General features: G+C 36.1%; 1 long non-coding RNA gene across 1 annotated transcript in view; it reads left to right on the forward strand.

Moving 5' to 3' along the window:
* LOC103130273 (uncharacterized) overlaps positions 1-7608 on the forward strand; it is an 18981-nt gene that overhangs the window by 2016 nt on the left and 9357 nt on the right. Inside the window, exon 3 of the long non-coding RNA XR_001660311.1 lies at positions 2291-2405. This is a non-coding gene — a long non-coding RNA (uncharacterized LOC103130273). The remainder of the gene's footprint in view (positions 1-2290; positions 2406-7608) is intronic.

Genomic DNA, 7608 nt, shown 5'->3' on the forward strand with positions numbered 1-7608 from the left:
TATATATATATATATATATATATATATCATCCTCTCATTTCTTTATCCAAGGTTACTGCAGGTCCCTATGCAGTGGAGTAATGACCATACAAGCAATGTCACACCATTTTCCACCATTTTCTTCAACACAATTTCCATTTCATACTTTTCCAATAAGGTTATATTAAAGAAGCAACTTAAAACTTCTCAATTGAAATTCATTGAAGCATTCTTGCACTCTCATGCAAGCCCTTTCTACTACACTCACAACCCTCAAATAGAATCTGTGCCCCGGCAGCACATCTTTATGCCATTTCAAGTGTATTAAATAGAGATGAGGGCTTTATTGTATGTCCTGTAATGATAATTTGGGCTAGCAGTTTATGACAGTTTATCCAGGCGGGCTGCCACATCACACTTCCAACTGTCTGACATTGCTATGACTCTATTAGCTGAAGAGTTGGAAGTAAATGATGGAAGGACAGTGCTTGGCAGTGTCAAAGCCCGTTCATATCATCTGGCCTCTATCGATTTAGTAAAGGATGAAGTAAGGGAAAGGCAGCCCAGGTGCATTTTGTCCAACCAACCCTCACTTTGTCTTTAAACACTGGCACATTGTGATTTAGAGAGCCATTTATTCCCAGCACCACTACCGGTCAAGGGAGTGAGGCAAGGCAGGTGCACTAGCATGTCGCTGCAGCACAAGGTCAAAGATCTGGTCAGATACGCAATTATTATGTAGATTAGTATTAATATTACATGCAGAAGGACATTGATATAGGTCTCTCCCACATAGTATAGCAATAACGACAGATTAGGTAGGACAGATAGGTATTTTTAGAAAACAAGACATCACAACATTTAACAGGTATTTTCTTTTTATTTTGTATGAAACCAGAGGTGTCTCAGGATCATGGTGTACAATAAATTAGCACACTGTATTTTCCTTCTCTGGAGCACAGGATGAAGAACAAAATAGTTTGTAACCCACCACCAACAAAAACAAACAACAAAACATGCACAAAGACCATACCATGACAACATTTTCAGTTTGTTGGTTTGTCATTTTGATGTTTGAAGTGAGACACATATAATCTTGTTCCCACAATGGAGAGGCCAAGTATTTACAGAAAGTTCTTATTGTACTCTTTAAATTAAAATCAATTTCAAACCAATCTAAAATGATAAATGATTATTTATTATTATTATTATTATTATTATTATTATTATTGTTATTAATAATAATAATAATTTTCAGACAAACTGAATTTTGGGTTTTCTTTAAGCCACAAATCAATAAAAAAAAAAAATGCAAAAAATAAAAGTTTGAGACATTTTACTCTTTGTGATGAATTTCTATAAAATAACAGTTTCACTTTTTGAGATGACTGACGAGAAATATTGCACAGCATTATTCCAATTTTCTGAGATGTACTAGCCAACAACCATGCCACAGGATTTCCGTTGAAGTGTAAGTTCGTCTTTTAGGAAAATCTACTACTTTAACAGAGGATATGTAATTGACAACAGAGAAAATCTTTTCTTGTTATGCGTAAAAAAAAAAGGAAGACAGAAATGTCAATGTATAAACTAAACTAATTAAAAACTGGATACCATTATTCTCTGGTAAGTAGTCATAATTAAGCGCTGAACGCTCTTTCAGTTACACTCAGAACTACTCCTCAACATAAAAGCTGTATTTCGAAAGCATACAAAATGCTGGAACGTTTTACCTCCATTTGACTGCACTCTAAATTTTGACCTCTAGAATAAGAGATTAAATCGAGTGTCATGTTTTCGGTGCGGTTTGGGACCAAAACACACACAGACAGAATCATAGTACGGTGAAATATTAATGAAAAAAAATGTGAAATTTTTGGGGCTGCCACTAAGAGCAGGATGTACTTAGTGTAAAATAATCCAGGCGGTATGGAGAATTATTAATTATACAAAATGTATGTCAGACTAATAAAGTTGAATGTTCTGAAGGGAGAAAGTGGTTCTAATGGATAAATTCTAAAACGATAAATCGACGAACAGAGATAACCGCAGTAAAACTGAGTTTAAAACTGCAAAACCAAGACAATGAACATTCAGGAAAAACACTGGGAAAACAATGAAAGAACACTGCAGTGATCTACAACTGAGTTTACATGTTTGGGAGTAGGGCCTAGTCTCAACCATGCCTCTAATTACCAAGTGGCCTATTAATACTCAGATAATCCATCCTGCGGAGTTTACAGTGTTGTGTCAGCAGACAGACCATGTTCAAGCTTCGTTCACAAACTAAAACTGTATTCAACTCTTTCAGGTTAATACTCAGTACAGGTGATGCTCACACATTCCAGCTCAGTATCTCACTAAGATGACGACCTGTTTGACATTAATCCAGCCAGAGCTGAAACATCTCCATTCCATGTTTCCAGGTAAGTCTCTCCTAGTAACTGCCTGTATTTTATGACTCTTTTTCTTCACTTTTAGTCATCCAATAATATATCTCCAGTGCAGTCAGAAGCTGCTCAGTACCTGCTGCCATCATTCACTCAGATGCAAAAACCAATTATTTTGCTCACCTCAAGACTCCAGTCCTCCACCAAGACTCACTAGCAATACACAGCTCAATACGCATTTCAGTCCCTTATCTTCGCTAAACATTTACGTTCAGATTATTGTGGTCTGATCCATGCAAGTGAATTCAATGAAGATATACATAGATTATCAGATATTTACTCAATTTTACTAGCAAAAATTGGGTAAATGTGTGGTGGAGAGGAGTCGCCACATAACGCTGCATCTCCTGCAAGCTCTCAGTCTTAAGTACTCCTACTTAAACCGTTGTTGCATTAACAGAGTGAGAGCAGGGAGACCAAAGGTTATGATTGTTTATATTTGGGTTAAATCCTAAATCCCATCATCCAGTTGAGGCTAAAGGTGATTTTCTAATGTTTTCTTTCTGAGACACTTGACTTCTTCTGATCTTTACTGCCCTGAATGATCCTCAGTTGATCCCACCGAGGGGCTCAAAAGGGCAGCTCACACATGGGAAACGTTGTATATAGTTTAACATATAAACATTGTGTGTAGTGGGAAGTGGACAATAAAAATGTGTTGACAATAAATACTGCAACTAAATGACCTATAAAAACCTCATTGTTTAAAACTTTTTTTTTATATAGACTACTATGTAAAGTTGTTGCTCCATGTCCTTTTAAGGTAAATTAAAGTGAGGTAATTTCTTTAACTAGCATGTCTCTGTAGGTAAAATGCAGGGTCCGTACTTTCAGCAGCATTTTTGTTTCTAAATTTCTAAGTAACATAAAAGCACGTAACTTAGTACATATATATATAATGTGAGGCAGGCAAAAACGAAGAAGGAATTTTGATTCTTCTGAAATCTCTTTCTAAGAAAGCAGAAAGGCAATAAGCCGAATGCTGCCATCATCAAAGGAGGAAAAGGGCAAAAAATATTTTATCAGACAAGTTTAGGATTAAAGCAAGGAAGGGATTTTCAAAGCCTTTTAAAGCATTGCTGTTTAGATTGCACATATTTTTGTTCAGCTATGACACACTATAAAGTAAATTTGTTTAGTGTTTGAACAGATGACCCATTTTGGAGTGTATATAAGTTTTGTGTTTCTTTTTATGAATACAGCTAATGTAGTTTAAACTTAGACTAGAGAATACTTTATATGCTGTAAATTTAGAATTACATACATTTAGGTTTGGTTTGGTCTATGAATCTCCATTTATAAGTGCCGAAAGCAAATCTTACAATGTTAGTAATTAAGAGCTAAAAAAGCTATGCCACAAAAAACTTCTCTCCCAATGTCTTAACAAAATGCTTCAGCTTCCAGTTGAAACACTTTAATCACAAAACTTTTTAGCTCTGCTAGTACCATTCAAATGATCCACACCACAAATCTGACATTAAGTGCACAAAAACACTCACAACAGATTTAACCACAACACTTCTTAATTAAAAAAGTCAAAGCCCTCAAATTAAAATGGGTTGGACTGCGTTTACCTTAACCGTATGTTTAAAATCGAGAATTGAACCGAAGAACTTCACCCACGTTACCTGCTTGTGGTGGTCAGAGAACTCAGTGGCGGCGATTGCAATGGAGCCTCGTTTCTGTCAGTTTGCAGCTGCGGCTTTAGACTACTGCCATCTCTGTGTATGAATGAGTTTGCAGTTCTTTGTAACGCACTATACAAGCTCAGATGCAAAAGTATGTTGAAAGTTTTGTTCTTTGCCTTCTCCAAACCCTATTATTTTCCTTTCAGTGTAAAAAAAAGACCTAATTCATTATTCAAATAAGCTGTTAAATTGCTAAAGCCACTGATTCATTCACTCAAACCCATCGTGCATCTTACAAACTAAGCGATCTCAGTTAACAAGGGAGTCCCAAATTGTAGTAAATGTAGAAGGCGTTTGTTCAGTTCTTTTTTTAACGAACTGAATCAAAAACTCTCTTTTCTCCTCACCAGGAATACAAATCCTAGAGGGGGAGAGAATGCAGCATTAAGCAAAAGCAAGCCAACCAGTTAGGGCTCTGGCAAGCTCACTGAGCATCACTTAGCTCAGCCTGTCGCAGTATTATCAGGACCCACACACGCTGGTTAGGCACTACACCTGATGTTGCCAGCTGTGCCAACACTGGTCTCGATTCTGCCAGCCAGTTCTAGTTTCCCGTGCTACTTCACAGGACAGCTGCACACTGAGAAATCGGTTTGATACCACCAGCGTGACAGTGAGACAGATAAGAAGGAAGAGGATTTGCGGGGTCTTGCTTGCTGTTCTTGCTAGGCAGGGTGGTGAATACTTGTTTGTTTATGTCTTCTGTGAAAATGCTGTGTGTGTCATTGGCAAAAAGCCTGCCAGACAGATCAATGATGAGGAGTTACTGCTGCTGCAGCCGTGCTCGACATGCTCTGATTTGATTTGCCTGCTGTGCTCGGATGAGGTTAACACATTGATTTCTATGATCTTGAACTTGAACACAATTTACTGTTTGGATCAGAGCAGTTATTTATTTATTCAGATATATTAACAATATATTAAAAATGCATGCTAACTATGAATTTTTCAAAGGTTATTAGAAATCAAGCCATTTCCTTAATCATAGGTTCTTTATTTTGGAAAAAAAAAAACGGCAAACATGTTGTCAAAGTTATTCCTCTTATCTTTCATCATTCCCTAGAATTACCTGCATGCAAACTAGCACCAACCTTTGCTCAGTTACATAGATTTTACTTTCAAGTCTTTTGTAAATTCTGTCAAATATTTGTGGCTCCACCTAAAAGAAAATATCTGAGACACTGTTACAATAATAAATGTAAATAAACCACATAATTACATTTGAACAACAGGTGCAGTCATCAGTTTTTAAGATTCAGAGATCAAAGCGTGTCTTAACCCTGAATACGTCCATTCAGGACCTAGGCTTTTACTGCAGGTCTAATAACTCCAAAGGTTTAATAACCTGGAGTGATTTCCTCTCAGGTGAATGTGCTTGTTCTGACAGGTGCTCAATAATAGAGAGGGAATTCAGAGGAAATGGGGATACAAGCCTGAGCCATTGTAAGCAGGTACATGGAACACAATAGGATTAGGGAGTAGATTGATCCTGGCTTTATGTGCTGCCGTTTAGCCAGATTACCAGAGCCACCATTTTATTGTGTGGAAATTGGACAGAAATTTGTTTTCACTTTGCCAGCCATTTGAATTGCATTTGGTCATGCCAGTTGAGTGCGTGTGTGTGTGACTTTGTATTTGATACATTGTGAGGCCCATTTTTCAAACAAATAGTACGTTGTGGAGACCAACTGCTCCTTAACAAGCCCAAAGAGCAAGACAGACACAGAAGAGGCAAAGAGAACAGAAATGTTGTACGTTAAACAAGACAAGCCAGTTTTTTCAAGATGACTAACCAAAGACATAAAAACAACCATATTCATCTGAAACCCTGACATTACATACTAACTTGGTTAGTATGTGGTAACCTGGGCATGCAATCTATCTCAAACTCGGATTACCTCAAACAACTTAGAGCAGTGCAGATATAGCAGTGTGTGCTGTTTTCAATTAGTTCATTGAAATCTAGTGCTAGTTTGGGATATTTAATATATTGACCCATATTTAATTTTTTTAATAAGCCACTGTTTTTCTGCTTGGAGAAGATTATCTTGTGCACAACCATTTAAGGCATAAACACAAAGCATAAAAAGCTGGATTCCTGATTACATTTGTTACGATTTTCTTTTCCTTGATCAAGTAGAATTATGTGACATACTCTGTTAATTTCCCATCTGTTTAGGCTCTCCTTGACTGCCTGATTTGATATGCCTGGCAGAGATCGACATACCTATTGGGCATGCAGCACAGCATGTTTTTAATCAATGAGGAATATATCCAATGTACCATGAGGCTAAGCAGTGACATTGGGCAAACCTTCCAAATCTAAATTTGTACAAAAGCCAATAGCCTTGCTGGTAACCAAGTGCCAGCAAGATAAACATCTTGCAATTATTAAAATATAAACAGTATTTCAAAAGAGCTTATGTTTTATAAACAATAATTAATTTGGTGTTAAGAGATGAGTGTTTTTGGTAACACTTTATTTGAAGGGGAGGTGAATAAGACTGACATGACACTGTCATAAACATGACATAACACCTGTCATGAACATCAATAAGTCTTCATGAATATTTATGACTGTTGTCATAAAGCGTCATTCGGTAAATCAAGACACTTTTAGTACAAAGTTGACATTATTGAAAATGTCTTTCTTATGACAACTTGACATTAATCTAGACAAAATGTCTTCGTTATGACAACTTGTCATTAACCAAGATATCATGATCCGACATAAATTTGTTATAAAAGTATTACCGATTAAACTTTAAAAATTAGCTTTATGTAGTAATATTATATAGCTCTAAATTTAAGAAAATTAAGACTAATTTTCTTAAATTAAGAAATTTAATTTTTAAATGACTAATTTTCTTAAATTAAGAAAATTAGTCTTAATTTTCTTAATTTAAATCGATCCTAAAGTTTTACAGCAAGATGTCTACAAAGCACTTATGAACTTAGCATTTGAAACATTATTTAAGGCTGTTTTAACCCTTTTGTGCGAGGACTGAGGCAAACGTAGAGGACTGTGGCAAATTATACAAGTTTTACGTGTGTGGGGTCGGTTGGTATGGACCCCATTTCTAAACACAAATGTTAAGTAGTGCAATACACCATCTCCACCAGTGAGAGGCAGCAGTGCACGAACAGGCGTGCAGTTTGTTGGTGAAGAAGAAATCTTCCATATTGTGCGGCCAACTTAACACAAGTTATAACGGCCAAACCTCCTGTTTAAAAAGAAGCCATCTAATAGGTATGTGTCTTATTAAGTTTACATTTTCTTTGAGAAAATAACATTGACTATGTTCTCTTTCTTTGTAATGTTAGCTATGAGCAATTCAAGCTAATCCTACCTTGCTGTAAGTTAATGTTAGCTAAAGTTATTAAACTCCATTACTGTAACGTTAGCCCTTAATATTAAATATATTTTAAAGACAGGCAAATTATTTTTGCCTCCAATTTTAATCTAGCAAATTAAAAACTAATATATTAGT

This window comes from Poecilia formosa, unplaced genomic scaffold, assembly GCF_000485575.1.
Source record: "Poecilia formosa unplaced genomic scaffold, Poecilia_formosa-5.1.2 Scaffold10, whole genome shotgun sequence".
In the NCBI taxonomy this organism is placed as follows: Eukaryota; Metazoa; Chordata; class Actinopteri; order Cyprinodontiformes; family Poeciliidae; genus Poecilia; species Poecilia formosa.